The sequence below is a fragment of the Malurus melanocephalus genome, unplaced genomic scaffold (genome assembly GCF_030028575.1).
Source record: "Malurus melanocephalus ecotype Western Australia unplaced genomic scaffold, MMel_1.1 scaffold_1, whole genome shotgun sequence".
Classification (NCBI taxonomy): domain Eukaryota; kingdom Metazoa; phylum Chordata; class Aves; order Passeriformes; family Maluridae; genus Malurus; species Malurus melanocephalus.
The window spans coordinates 5,695,592-5,711,725 of record NW_026623233.1 but is presented as its reverse complement, the minus strand read 5'-3'; positions in this window follow the sequence as shown (position 1 = coordinate 5,711,725).

The following is a 16,134-nucleotide window of genomic DNA, read 5'->3' as shown; positions in this document are numbered from 1 at the left end:
CGTGGCYGAGCATCACATGCTGATGAGTCAAGATGAAGGTTTAAATCAATTTCAAACTTATGCACAAGATGCCACAAGGGTTAATTTACTACAGAGACATTACAAGCACATCTATTCTACCAATGAGTCAGAAGCACGGAGAGAAATAAAGGAGCAGCAAAGGACCAGAACTATTCTGCAGTGCAAGAGGAGATGGGRGGAAAACCAGGAAAAGGAGGAGAAACATGAGGTAGAAATTATCAGCAGCTCAACAGCTATGGCAGCTCCCACCTTGAGCTCCCTTATACAAATGACACAATGTCTTGAAGAAGGGTACACTGTCATTTCACTTTCATTCGTGCCATTTAATCTGTCTGCAAACATTTTTGCRTTCAATTCACTTCATTCATTCTGCTACAAATAGAATTCTGCTTSTTTGGAAGCTCTATTTATTCTGCAACATTACCTTGAAAATAAAGGTTTTTAAGACATGCTCTTTTACATAAACCTCCCAGGATTACAGACAATTCTTGGTTGTAATGAATTACATGCTTGTGCAAAGGAGAGCTGTTTCTAGGAGTATCCAGTAGACTTTGTAAATATTTTGTTCTTTGTGTGCTCCAAGGGACAGAAAATCCTACCATGCTGTTTTACCAAAATTCAAAATTGTGATATATGGAGAAGGTTATCCCAAATAAAGTCACCCCTATTTGTTAGCAAATAGAAAACACCMAAATCAGAAGCTGAAGGACAATTTGGCTGTAGTGAACAAAATTAGACAAAGCTAATTTTGACAGACCAGAGGAAGTAAGTTTTAGAGAGGAGAGACTGGGTTTYTTAATTGTTTAGATGTGAGTATGATCTAAGTATCTGATCTTTGCTATTGTCAGTGCCAATCTAGAGCTCAATACAGTTGTCCTTTAGTTTTAAGTTCATAAAGAAAAATCATGGGATTTTCAGAAACCAGGGTCATTTTAGGCTGCCATCTAACCTCATGACAATATGAACTTGCCCAAGAATTTCTCTGCCTGGATTTTCTCAGTGAGTTAATGTACTCTACAATGGATTTCTCAGAGTAGAGGAGACTTTTTTAAGAATAGAAACATCTCAGAATTTCCTGAATACCTTCAGAGTCTTATGAATAGATGGTGTAGGAGTACTACGTTAGTGAATTGCAGACTTATGCTCTGATTTCTCCACCACATATAATTTTGYTTCAAGTGAATAAATTGCTCATTTGTGTCAAAACAAGGGAGTAAAAACTTATGGATATTGGCCAACATGAAAGTAATATTTCTTTATTATGCTATTAGTTTCCAAGGAAGACACTTCCACATAACTCAATGATGCCAATAAATAGYTGGAAGGGGAACCAGAGTACAGTCACTTCCCATAGCATATATCTCRGCAAAACCAGTGCAATTCTTGTTGRTTATTAACTCACTATGAGCTACATTTAGTTGAAAACAAACATAAATAAAGCAGAGGAGAGAGTYATGCCAGATCTGAGATATTATCAAGACATAATAATGAACTAATTTGCTATTAAAATTGACTAATTTGCTATTAAAACAGACTTTACCTTTATTAATAAATGTAACTTTTTTTTTGCATAAAATAAGAAATATGCAGCCTTAATATAGTGTGTGGGTTCAGTTAGAAACAGTGGRTTATGTCTCAGAGACACAATTCTCATTCAAAAAGTTTGTAGTTTGCTTATATATTTTGACAGATGTTTGTAATTTCTAAGCTATATATCTCGGATAGCTGTCCAAATCATTGTATTTTTCGTGGTGCTTTGCTGAGAGCCTAAAACAACAATYTGCATCTTCCCGTCCCATACTGTGGATCTGGCTGTGTGCTTGTCTTGTCATTCCCTGCTGGAAAAGGATGGAGAAAATGCAAAAGAGTAAATTCTGTGTCATTCTGTGTCAGGACTATGTCTGCACTTCCCTGTGAGCATGCAGCCCTAGACAGAGGTGCTTAAAATCCTGAAAATCCCAGTTCAACTTCCCACCAACAGGAATTGCTGACCTTGACTTCATGCTGTTCTCCACCCAAAACTGTGTTTCTGTGGGTGCTCAGCAGTTTTTTGTGCTTTGTAGCCCTGAGTTGGGATGTCATATCTCTCCTGCTTTCCAGAAAACACTCTGGACATCAGGACGGCCATCTGAAGGGCACTCTCGTGTCCATAGCCAGACTGCTCCTACCTGGACAGAACACAAGGAGGCAATGGATGAATGTCTATWAAAAATATGGGAAGGAGAGCATCCTGCTTGATAAGGCTAGATAGAGAATCCCTGAAGGAATAGATCTTGAAATAAATTAATTGGGAKTTCAYTGRGGAGAAGAAAATTGAGTTTGTTCCCCYRCTCTGAAGATCATTTGAGCACTTGWTGTTAAGCAATTAATGGACAARGAGATKGACTTTTCCTGGGTACCTCCCAAGAAGGGACTCCTGCCCAATGTGTGATTTCCAAGGATCCCCTGWGGACATGTGGAGTGTGGCAGTGGGGACAGTGTGAAAGTCTGCATGTCCTCAGTTCAAGGAAGATCTTACCTACTCTGTTTCACCAAAGAAACTTCTAGAATTAGTTGATTATGATAAAGAAATAGAGGAATAGACCCATGAGTCCCAGAGAAGACCAGAGCTGAAGGAACCCCCTTTGCCTAAGGATTTCCTCCTTACCAGAGGCAGGTGGGAGAGCTGCTTTTGGGAAATCTCCTTACAGCATTAAAATTGATTTAAAACAGTAACACTAAACTCTTTCTACATGTTCTTGTTGTACACAGAGCCTGTGTGCCTGGTAGCATTATTTTCTCTTCCTATTTAGGATCCAAGGATTGCAATACTTAACTGCTGCAGTCAGGATCTGAGCCTCATTTTGCTTTCAGATCCTTATTTCTGTGTTAATTGCATAGCATTTGAATGTGGACATAGCCTCATTTCCTAAATATGGTGTCTTTATCCTGTTTTACTCACATGGATGATGATTCTARGATGAGCTTTTGGAGTTCTGACTTCAATAATGAGCAAAGTGAGGCTGTTGCTCTTTCCCTGCTCYGGGAGGTGCCCGATGCCTGGGGCTGGGGCTTTCTGGTACTCCAGGCTGTAATTGCTGACTGAGGGTGAGTTAGGCACTGCCCTTCTGTCCTGGGGGAAATCTCAGCCCCCATGGGGCCCTGCCAGGCATGTGCCCAATGTGATGTCAACCATCTGTGACACCTTCTTCACCCCAAAATATTTTAAAAACAAAAATACTAGAATCAAGATTATGGTTAATTCTGTTCAAACCTGACCCTGTATGTAGAGACAGCTGAGGATTTCTTGTCTGAAATGTCCATACACTAGATTGCTGCTTGTTTTAGAACTGCAGAAGGTTATTGGAGTGGATTGCACTTTATAGCTCAAAATGGAGGAGAACCAAAATAAATGTGTGCGTTAGGCCATTACATCCCTCTCTTTTCGGTTCCCAGGCTGTGATGGCCCCTGAATGAGGAAATTAATCAAATTTTCAATACTGCAGAGAATGCCAATGCAAAGCATAAGCRGGGAAATGACCTGTGAGATTACCTAGTCTGCCCCCCTACCACTGCAACATCATTACTGGGAACATGTTTTATTCATACAGTCTCCAGACTCAGACAATATCCTATATCCTGGTTTCCTAGCATTTTAAACAATGGGAGTTTTGACCCTCTGGGGAATAATCGAGCTTAAGTGSCCTTCATTATAAGTTTTTAACTATTAAACTAAATTTTATTTTACCCACACTATTATTAAAATGAAAAAGGCCATTTTGYATGAGAAATAATACCTTAAATGAGCAATAAAGGTTCAGCAAATTTGGGCAAAACTCTGAAGAGAAAAAAACTGAAGAATTCAACATGAATATGAGCTTAGACAGGATTTTATAATCAATCTGGTTCATCATAAATTCAATATATGTCCACAGTGTACCATTTTTCAGATGCRTTTTTTGAAAACTTTTAATTCAATGTAAATTGAAATACTGAAAATCCAGAAATAAAAACTTTAAATTTGCAGAGATATGTGTGACATAGAGCTGAGTCTGGATAACTTTTGCTCTTGAAAGGCATTAGAAAATAATTGAATTTAAATGTTTACACGGAGTTTACTAACATGTCTATTAGAAAAAAAATGCTTTTTACTTGTAAATTGAGCAATTGTAACATGGTATCACTGAAACATGATAAAAAACCACAGTGCATTTTATAGTTACTTTTTAGAGTAAAACCACATGTTAAGTATTTGCATGAGAGTCTRCGACAGTTCCTGGGCTGAAAGTGTTTATTAGGCACAACTGGCTTGATTCTGCTTTCCTTGCATCTTGGGTAGCCATTTACACCTGTGCAGTGATGCATTCCACTTCACATTATGTGACTTTTTATGAGGTTTTGTCAGCACAAAGGGGTCATAAAGTCAGTCAATATAATCATTGAGGAATACTTTCAGTCCCTGCATGGACTGCAATCAGCTTAAAGGTCTTTCATCACTCCTCTTCATAAGCCTGTAAATACAAACCATAAATCTATAATTACAGAAAAGGGTGGTTGACTACAATATTGAAATATGTGAGGCAAGTGAAAGCTAGACCCACTGCCTGGAACAACAGGTCTAGGACAGATCTTCKGACTGCATTTTCCTGCTGCTTCCATGTCCTGTGAGCTGCCAAGATTCTGTTTSATTTGGGAAAGATAAAGTGGTTGGGAGAGGCTGCAGATAATCTTTACTCCTAAAAACTAGCTGAGCCAGATCATTCCCAAATGGAAGAACTTAATATATAACCTCCAAATTAATCCAGTCTCATCCCTTTAAAACCTCTAGCTCAGTTTTCCCTCAAACACATTCCAGAGCTTTTATATTTTGCTTCTCTTGCCATCTTTAGAAATTCTATGTATGCTTTTAAAAYRGTATCTTAGGGTAATTTGCCATYYCAGAGGTATAAAAAAARGAAACAATTTTAATAGCTTGCCGTSAAAACTTTTTATGCCATTAAAATTTCCTAAGAAAAAAAAATTTGTTTTAATTTTGGCATTTATATAGAACAGACCATTTAAGGCTCCTGGTAGCCAGTGACAGGGACAAGAGAGAGAAAAAGAATGAACTTGTCTGCAAGGGACAGATGATTGCTCTGGCTTTCATGACCTTGCTTCTGAGCTGCCTGATGCTTCACTAATGACCGTGATGAATTTCTGCTGTAGCTGGACTCAGCATCTCATCTGACTTWGCTAAATGAAAATTTAACATTAAAACATACCAAGGGAGTATTGGACTCAAGTGAGTGAAACAGCCATTTTTAGGCCCCTTTTTGCTTCTAYGAGCCAGCTGTTGCTGGAAATGACTTCACACAGCTTCTCCTGAAAGTTTTTCCTTTTGCATATAGACCAGAAGACTCGTACTTAACAGTGGAAAAAAAAAAGGGAACAAACCCAAGATTTTTGCAGCAGTAAGTCCTGCAAGCAGGGATTACTAATTTGAACTAGATGGTAAAACATTTTCTTTTGTGGTGAAAGCTTTGAGGAGTTGAAAATATCCTCATTGTCGACATTTCAATGAGCCCAAGAATCTGTGAGGTTTTTGCTTGACAACCCTTTGAACTCCTTCTCAGAACAGCAAAGAGCTCAGGGAAAGAGACAAGAGTCTGAGATGCAGGAGGTCCACTTTGGCATTCTTGAACTCAAAGCAGAGACAGAGGCATCAGCTTTATGTGTGTCTCATCATATCTTAAACACCAYATTTTAGTTATTTGGGTTAGTTACCTCCTCACCAGAGGCCAGGAAAGCATTCTACCAGAAGGAAGATTGAGCATGATAAGAAATATTGAGAAGCATTATAAGAGAAAGAATGTGGCAATTATGTCAAAGAAGAAAACATATGGGAGGTCCATATTGATTTAATTTCTGCTTTATAGCCAAAGCACATGGAAAAGGACTATTGATATGACAAATGAGTGAAAGCTGTTGGTACAATGTCAAATCTCTAAGAAATGTAAACAAAAGTTAGCCTGTGGTCACAGAAGAATGTGGAACACCAATACATCWTAGGACTCCATCATGATAGCTCTCAGCCCTGCCTGTGCAGCTTTCCTGCCAATGCTGTAAAAAACTGAGACAAGTCAGACTCCTACTTAGGGTTTTATAGGCAAGGAAAAGGACTGCCAGCTTTAGGAGGAAACAGAGAGGTCAATCCCTCCCCAGCGCTGATATCTGATATGTGATCTGCCCCACAGACTCACTCGTTGGCCAGTGCCAGTTCTGGCAAGATTTTGGCAAATCTGCCCTCAGTATGGTAACTCAAGGGTGGCCTTCTCTCACGAGATCCACTCTGATGAGAAGCAGTAGGTCAAGGAGAGCATCTTTCTGAGTCTCCTCCCTTGGATCTGTTTTATAAAGTTGTCATCCAGGTTCTGAGGAATCTTCTGGCCTGGGTTGTGTTGATACACCTTTGCAAAAACTAAATTCTCTCAGCTGCTTTATTTTTAAACTCATGTTAACTGKTTTCTTGTGTCAATCACCTTCTTACTGCTTAAACAGAAGTTCATTTGATTTTTTTTTTTCTTTTGATGTCTGTGAGATTGTTCAATCAACGCAATTACAACCTCTTCAGCTGTAGAATCGCTCTTGAAGCTGTAGAATCCCAGGTGCTCCTGAAAACTGATCAAACATTTGCATCGTTTGCCATGGGATACAGGCCAGTTAGGGTTTAAAACAGTCACAGATGAYATCCAGGAGTTTGTTCGTTATACTKCAGCCACATGGAATATTTTCCCAGTCCACATGAGCTTCCATAGCTCTTTCTGCTTTCAGCATTTTTCCTTGYTCTGTGTTGACGTAGTTGTTGTCATTTGTATTTGCAGCTGATAAATAGAAACTTAAATTGTACTTTTCCTATCATGCTGACTACTGAGATGAGTAGGGTTGTTTTTCATTTGGTTTGATTGCAAGTGCTTTGTAACAGATGAGTAATCTGATATCAGCACAGCCCACATTTTCTTTGCTCTGTATTTTATCTAGATGAAACAGCATGGTTTACCAATAATGAAATTTCCAAACCAGGCACTTTTCTGCATCTGCCATTTTACTTCTCACTTTAAAGCACACTGATGACCCCCTTGGTTTTAAGTGCTTGTAGTGTGGTTCACATACAGTCTGTTCTTTCTATGCAGACAGAGTTTAATCCAGAAATTTTCTCAGCACCTTAAGTGTTTATTTAATGTAGCTGAACTGGACCAACTAATGGACTGAAAAATTCAAAGAATAAACAATAATAAGGAAAAAAGAGCTGCTCATTGATACATCCAGATACTGATCATACAAGATTTACTGCCATACAGAAAATTACTCAAAAAAATTAAATTCCGACTCTGATAGATAGTTCAGATAGTCAAGTGTGCCTGTTTTTGATGTCTTTTCAGAGAAAGAAAGCCTCATTATTTTTAAAATATGTTTCCAGGCTGGCTTGCCAAGTACTGTGCTTTCTTAGCACAAAAGAAGATGGAACAAGATATAAAATATTATAAAATAGCCTAGTTCTGTTTGATTTTCAATTTTCTTACAGTTTCCCACAGTAAGTTTTGTTCAYATCATGTTGTTGCACAATATTCTATATGATATATTCCTGTTCCAAATAGAAAACAAAACTTCACCTGACTGGTCAAAGCCACCTGCCTACACACTCAAAGCACTTGTACACTTTGGGCTCCACAGTTTCTAAAAGTCTTTCTTACAGAAATTGATGCAAAATGTCTGATTTTTTTCTGCAAATCAAAATAATATCTTGTGAATTACAAGGATGAGTAATTATTGGAAAAGAACGTGTATATTTTGTATTAGGAAATAATTTGTCAAAATATTTGTGATTAATAATTGAAAATAATCTCAGGTAAAAGGTGAGATTTTGATATAGCTTTTGTTGTCATGTAAGATTTATCCACTTGGAACTGGACAACATTTACAGAAACAATCATTGCTTCATAGAGAACTAGCAAGAATTCAGCAAAGGATGACCACAAGTGGAACTGTTTCATGATGCTTGAAACATTGAAATATCCTGTCTGTGTTAACTTAAGGGAAAATAAAAAATAAGAAGCCTCGTGCTAAATTATTTTTCTGCTGTTTTCTGATGAAGCTGACTTATATCATTATCAGCTCTCCAAAGTGACATTATGCTTTGAGTTTTTTCTGCTGGCTTGTGCTGTGGAAAATAAACACTAGAAATTAAAGGAGACTTTGAAGCTACAAATAGCATTTCATTTTGCAGTTGCAGAACACATGGTTTTYGTTCATGTTGTACATGCTCAATGACTGCTGACAGGTTGTACAGTTCTTGATATTCTATTGCATTTTGATGATGTGAYAGGCCTTGTAGTCTTTGAAGCTTATATGCATTAAAGGCATATTATCAGCCACACTCTTAATACACTCAGAATAGATGGAAATCCCTTMTTTTTACAGAAATGAGACAGGGCATTGTAGGCATCCTTTCTAGAATGAAAAATCAAGATGCTGAAAAGGAAACAAAGTCTTACTAAATCTGCATGGATTGCAAGTTCTCTGAGTGGAATTATTTTCCTATATAAATAAAGATCCCTCTAAATACTTTCTGGAACTAATGAAATCTACWGGAGAAAGGGAAAAATGTTTAATTTTGCCATTGAGAATTGAGACATAAAGAAAAGCATTTGCCACACTTAAGTAAGTTCATACAAACTTACCATGAACTGTCTTATTAGACACAAAAGGTTTCATTCTTCTGGTTGTGTAGTCTCATAGTAACGAATTTGCTTACAAAAACTTATTCAAAACTTAGTACAATAGAGATTTGAATGGAAGGAATGTGAATGGTTTGAAGYATGTACCTAGAATCTACTGAGACACATCATGGGTGGCAACATTTTCAATTTTTGTTTCTGCAGATGTAATAAGGACCAGTTTGTGAAGGCATGACAGCAGAAAACAGTGAAATATGTGGATGTTTCTTTTCCTTGTGCATGAAGGGATGCAAGCATCATGATCTGACAGTCCCTAYTCCTCCCACAGTATTGAGCTTTGAAGTAAATGTTCAAAATGTCCAGGCAAGGCAAAAAGAAAGGTTTTTATGTGCTTTTTGATTGCTGAGACAGTCATCCTGGTATGCAGTACTTTTAAAATCTCTCCACACACTGAAACTTTTGTGAGTTGAGGAAGAAAACTTCACTTGAACCTGATATGTCTGACAAAGAAAATGAATACGGCCAAAGGAAACAGGAAAAAAGTGAGGAAATGTTATTTTGAATGTGGAAAAAACCTTAAGGGACACATATGCTGTTACCAGAGKTTTTTTTTTTTTTTTTGCTTCTGTGCTATTGTAGCTTGTGATGAGCCTGCTATTGTGCTGGAAAACAGAACTCCCACAGATTTTTGTTGCTGTGTTATCAATGCAGATCACAKTACAAAAGTGGCTATAGATTTCTAATGATGCTGATTGATTGATCAATTGATTGAYTGATTGATTGATACACTGTTAGCCAGAGGTTAGGAACAGTAGTGAACTCTGGAATTCATCTACCAGGGCTTTGACCTCAATGTGCCTAAATAGGAGAAGACCAACTGTGCTGAAAATTGAGCTGGTGGCCCAAGACAGGTATCTGAGCCTCTTGATGGAATCTTTCCCAGAAATGGGGTCAATAAATGGTGTTTGGGATTTTGAGGTTGTTCACCAATCATTTAATACATGTCATACTATGAGGAATAATCTTTTTCCTTCCCTTATTTGCATTTGTATCTGTTATTCACTGAAGTCGTAGCCTTTGAACATGAGTCAGAAGTTGAAGTAATTCAGCACAATATAAGAGGAAAAAGAAAAATTAGAACATTTCTGAATGAATTTAACTATAAGCCAAATACTGAAAGTGAAGATGGAGAAAGTGCAGAAAATGCTTTTTAATTTTTTAATATAAATCATGTAGAGGAATAATACCACACTTTGATGAACTCTAATTGTAAAGACAAGAGCTCTGGTAGGAAGCAATTTACCAAAAAAGGACATGCTAGGAAAGCCATATACTTTTCCACAAATACATAATAAGGACAAYTGATTCATTTAATGTCTCTTCTGGTAAAAGTACCTGCATCAGTTTAATAATGAAGTGTCAACTTGAGCAATCCCATTTTGGAATGCAATAAAAATGTTCAAACAATTTGACACTTCTTTGTTCTAGATTTTCAAATTTAAAAAAAAAAAAAACCAAAAAAAAACCAAACCAGCAAACCACTGCCGCCACCACAACAACAAACTTCTGTTATAAAACGGATCTTATTAGACTACTTGAGCTATTTTGTAAAATGATAGTAAATAATTACAAAGTAGTACAAGCTGTGGTTTTAATKGTTTTATTCTCTCCACAAGCCTTGCAGTAAACACAACCTAATTGCCAGGTGAGTTCCACAAAAGTAAATTGCAACTGGTGCAGGCGAAAGAGTCATCTCACGATGCTTTTAATTCYGTGTTCATGCTGGTGCATAGTTTAGTGCCAATCTCACCCAAATCACTGGTTGACTGCTAGACCAGAAACTCATGAAATCTCTTGGATTGCCAACAATGCTCAAACCAGATTGAAAGATGCCTTATGTGGTAATAATACTCTGTGTGCTAAAATCTGACCCACAGACAAAATGCTGAAATAATGTGTTTATCTTGCTTTATCTCTGATCTGACTRATGCACAGCAGAATAACAATCAATCATAAAATTCTGTTAGTAAAATTTTAAAATCTTAAAAMAATTACATGTGTGCAACACATCAGTGTCAGCCTTCGTGTGCTCAGAAAGATTCCTGTAATCATAAAAARGCTGATCTTAAAGATCTGTCCACAACTGCTCAAATTAGGACAATGTTTCAGCTGTGTTTTYATGATATCTGTGTATTGCCCCAAATTTTTCTTTAAAACCTGATTTCACTGTCATGGAAACACACMCATGTGTTCTAAAAAAATTCAGTTTTAATATTTTGGAATTATGTGGATTATGCACGCATGCATGCTATATGAAAGATATAAGTATATAAAATCAGATGGGTGAAGTTTGCTGCAAACCTTTCTAATTTTCATYTCCCTAGACCAGATGTTCACTATTTGAACATTTGGAGAAAAATTAATGTCTTTATGTTCCAATGTTTTGGATTATTTCTTTCTAAAGTTCATGTGTGTATGTGTTTAGGAAAGAAGCCACCTTTTATATGATTTACCTAAATTTCCCTGCAGACAAAATAAAATGTAAAAAAGAAAAAAAMGGGTGCAGTTTGAAATACACAAACACATGTTGAAGAAAATCCTTAGAATATAATCTTATTTTGTAAATTCAACATAGTGTTTTCAAGAATTCAGTCAAAACAGAATCCTGAACACCACCATTTTAAAACAAATATTAAAGGTGTTTCCGAAACTGTTTTAAGGAGGAATAATGGCAATTGAAAGCCATGCCGTTGAGCTTTAAAGCATGGTGTCCCCAGATTGACTTTGTTTTTTGTTGTTGTCAAAACATTTTAGTTTTGTTGGAATAACATTCTGAAACAAAAAGTTATTTAGAGAAAAATTGTCCCAAAAAGTTGAGTAATATCTCTACATGCTTTAGGGCAACCAATATTTAATAATATATTCGGTTTTAGGGAGAAGTGTGAAAATTGCTGTGTSAAAATTGAAGTGCATTTTAAAGATTAATGTGAAAAGGCATTCAAACAAAAATACTCCTTCATAGATGAAAAATGAAATAAAACTACATCTCAGCTACATTATTGTGCTCTCCCCTCAGGCCCAATATTTCTGGCATGAAATACATACAGACATACTGTACTGTAATGCTGCAGCTGAGACCTATCAAGGAGCTCTGAGATGATTGTACCTAGAATCTCCTGCTTTATTCTCCTATTACACGTCTAGTAAACCCTCACTGAGTTCTTTTGAAATCCACACTCTTTCAAATGCATTCACCATAAAAATGGAGTTACCTTATATAATTCTTGGCCTAGCCTCTAATGCACTGAAAACAAAATACTTCATCTTTTCTTGGCAGAATGAGTGATTATCTAGGCATAGACCCAAGACAGCACTTTGCTAGGGTTGGTTTTTCCTGTTTCCACTTTTAAACAATGTAAATTCAGTAGCTAGAAATATTGGSATTACTTACAGATGAACGCAGAAATAATTTTTCTAATAATAGTAATAATAGTAATAACAACAACAATTAATCTTACGTTAGAAAGCTTAGAGTAGTATGAGGATTTCTGTGAAAGAAAGACTAAAGCARTGATGAATCTGTAGGTCTGGACACAAAAGACAGCACATTTCAGTGTTTAACTCACTGGCTCCACTGGGGTGCACAGAAACTGAAAATACAGCTCAGATGTGAATGAATGCTGAGACCTATAGACAAAAATGTAACCAGAGCACCACTAGCAAACTGCAGCTTCAGGTCTTGGACAGTCCACCAGATCTTTTGGAATAATGCAAGTGGAATAATTGCTTGGATGATATCATAACAAAGGACACTGTAGGACAAATTAGTTTTCTGAAGTGGCTCATACTCCATCTGGAACTCATTCTGCTCACTCCAGGGAGCTCCCAGGGTCTTACAGTCCTATTTGTATTTCAATTAGAGATTCCCACCTGTTGTTTTATTGTCTTATTTTGAATGAGAGTTCTTTTAAGGCGCTTTTCATAGAGAAATTTCATTGAGATTTCAAGAGGAAAACAAGTTAATGAGTGGTAAAGAAAGGAGCTTGTAAGGGATCTAGAGAAGTATAATACTGTTACCTTTTAACAGTGAGCATTCTGTACCAAAATATTTAGAAGGAAAAAAYAGAATAAAGCTTTAAAACTCTGTAGGGATCTGCAAGAGATCCTCAGACACAACAATCAGAAACCTTGGTATCCCTGGCAAGCTGTAGCTCATCTTTCCAGCCAAACTGAAGAGACAAGTGCAATTACTAACACATCTCCTCTACACATTTCTCTGCAGAAATTCTTTTGCTTATATAAAAAACTCCCATCACCACTAAGAGAAGAAGGATCTGAACAAGCTCCAGAAGTGAATGTGAAATTCATGAGGTTCAAMAAGGTCAAGTGCATGTGCACTTGYATTCCAGAAAGCCAACTCTCTCCTGGGCTGTGTCAAAAGAAATGTGTCCAGAAGGAGGTGGAGGGAGGTGAATCTTCCCCCACTACTCCACTTTCGTGAGGCCATGCCTGCAGTTATTCATCCACCCCCGACTTCCTCAGCACAGGAAAAGTCTGTTGGAGGAGTTTGAGTAGGATTRAAAGGGCTGGAGCATCTCTCCTACAGGAAAAGTGGAGTTTTTGAGGCTGGAGAAGAGGAGGCTCCAGAGAGACCTTATTGCAGCTTCCAGTACCTRAAGAGAGTTTGCAAGAAAGATAGGGACAACTTTTAGTATTACCTCTGGCAATAGAACAAGGGGTCATGGTTTTAAACTGGAAGAGGATAGATACAAAGGAAAGATTTTATAATGAGGGTCATGAAACACAGACTGGGTTGCCCAGAGAGGTGGATGTCCTATTCCTGGAAGCATTCAAGGTCAGGTTGAATTGGTGCTCTGAGCAATCTGATCTAGTTTAAATGTTCCTGCTCTTTGTAGAGGGCTTGGATTAAAGACCTTTCATATTCCCTAATCCAAATTATTCAATGATTCTAAGTCTAGAAAACCAGCCAATAGGTAAATAAACAGCAGTACATTAATTCACCTAAAAGCTGAATATTAAACAAATATTTCCTAGTTCATTTATTGCATACTACAAAAAAGAAAAACTTCAGATATTTAAAGCAATATGCAATGAAATATGCTTTTATACCAAATAGAATTATTRTTGCTTACCATCCTGTCATGCCAGCTTGCTTTTGACTAAYGAATACACCCAGTAGCATTGCAGAAGTTAGAAAGAATTATCTTTGAATTATATACGGTGAGTAACTAAAAATCATAAAGAATGAACATTAAAATTAAGGAAACTGTTTGCACACATGTCATCAACAGAAAGAACGAAATAATTTAATAATATTTTATATATTTATAAAATATTTATATAATATTATAATATATAATAATTATATAGTTATAATATTTATATAATATTTATATAATATTTAATATATTTTTCATGTATTCTTTACCTTCTAGTTACCATTGTATATGTGTGGAGAACTGAGAAGTATCTACACATGGCATGCAAATAAACAAGTATAAGCTGCTAACTTCAACATCCTCTGTCATAAAATCAAGCTATTAACAGTGTCATAGATGTGTTCAATATCTCAAATAAGGCAGGAACAGAATTCATGCGGTACCATTAAAAATAAATAAATAATTCAAATATTCATTAAGAAAACAAACAAACATAAAAGTTATAACAAAGAAATAAGTCAAATCTAAAAAATCAAGTCTGAGTCATGGTGCTGCACACTGAAAATGTACTTGATGACAACATGGAAAGCAGAAAATTCAGTAAGCTTTTAAATTTTGTGTGGATCTGAAAAAGATAAACAAATCACTGCTGCACTGTGTGCCCCAAGGATGTTAGTCTCTTCACACACATCTGAAAGATTTTGTTGCTTAATATGTTCAACACAAGAAGATAAATTTTAAATCATGTATTTTTCCTGAAAATTGAAATGATATTATTTCATATTGAATTTTTTTTTCTTTTTTTTTTTGTAAATAGGACTACAAGGTATCTGTGTGATAAAGTGCCAGCAGTGGGATACATTCACATATCACAAGTTCACGTCTCATTTAGAATGATGTGGTATTCATGCCTTATGTCTTTTTTGAGAAGACAACCATGAATCTATTCTACAAGCTCAGTTTTTTGTTTTGCTTTAAATAGCTGCCAAATTAAAAAAGTCCCTCTTTCCCTATCCATGTTTGCCCTCTTCATTKTCTCCTCTCTCAATCAAAAGAAGCAAGSAGCAGAAGGATGGAGGCTGTCAATKTATCCCAATTTAGTACAAACCCCTTGGTCACAGTGGGTTCAATATCTGCAGAACTTCCACATGGCTGTAAAAAACTAAACTAGATAGATTCATTTTCCACTGAATAAAAACCTTGGTGGCTTTTACTGACATTTTCCATTTCAGACTGAAACCATTAAGGAAATATGTGAACACCTGAAAAACAAAGTGATTCTGAGACTTCCAGCTGTGAGTTGCATTRGGGCTTTTTACAATTACCCATTTTCTAGTTTCCAATTTCAAATTATCTGGTGATTACATTTTTTTTTCTCAAAATAAGGATCAAATTCTTTTAAGAATTAGAAAATGTGGTGGTGGTGGAGAGACCACCCTGTTGGGGCTGTTGCTGTGGCACTGTGCTTTCTGCACTGAAATTTTCATTCATTTTCATCCACACTGAACATTTCTGTGTTGAGTTTTCACTGAATAACTACTCAGTGTCCATGAAAAGTCCGTGAGCCTTCATAGGGGTTAAATGTGAAAAGGAGCTGAGGAGATGGAAAGGACTGGGATGGTTGGAGGGAAAAAGTTAGAACAGAGAGCTGGGATAGGAGAGTAGAAGTGGTTTAGGATGACTCTGTTTGAGGAGAAGAAACCTGGAAAAAGGAGTCAAAAATGAAAGGGTGTACAGAGGAGGAATATGCTAGACTGAAAGGTAATTMGGGTTTCAAAACAACAGAGGTTTTTCTATTTGATCACCATTATGATTAAAAGTTCAAATTAATGAACCTAAACTGAGCATGAGTAACTTCAAATGTAGCACTAGTGGGACACTGTTTCATTCTGCCCTTTTATTTAGAATAAATAAAAATAAATAATTATAAAAGATAATTATTTATTTTTAATCACATAAAAGAAAAGAAGGTTAAAAAAAGAGAACAAAATAACACACTTCATGTTTTCCTACCTTACATGCAGATAAAATATACCTTAAGAACAGGAGAAAGTACTGTACAATGTCTGCAAGTTTTCTGCAGTATGTTTTATTYTGTTATTGACTCATTGACTTTARSCACTGCCAGAATGCTGAAAATTGGYGTAAGTCTTCTACTTAACAACACTGAAGATGAACTTTAACATTGTTGTTGTGAAGATATATTTGCTACTGATGTCAAGATCAGATTCTCCAGATGA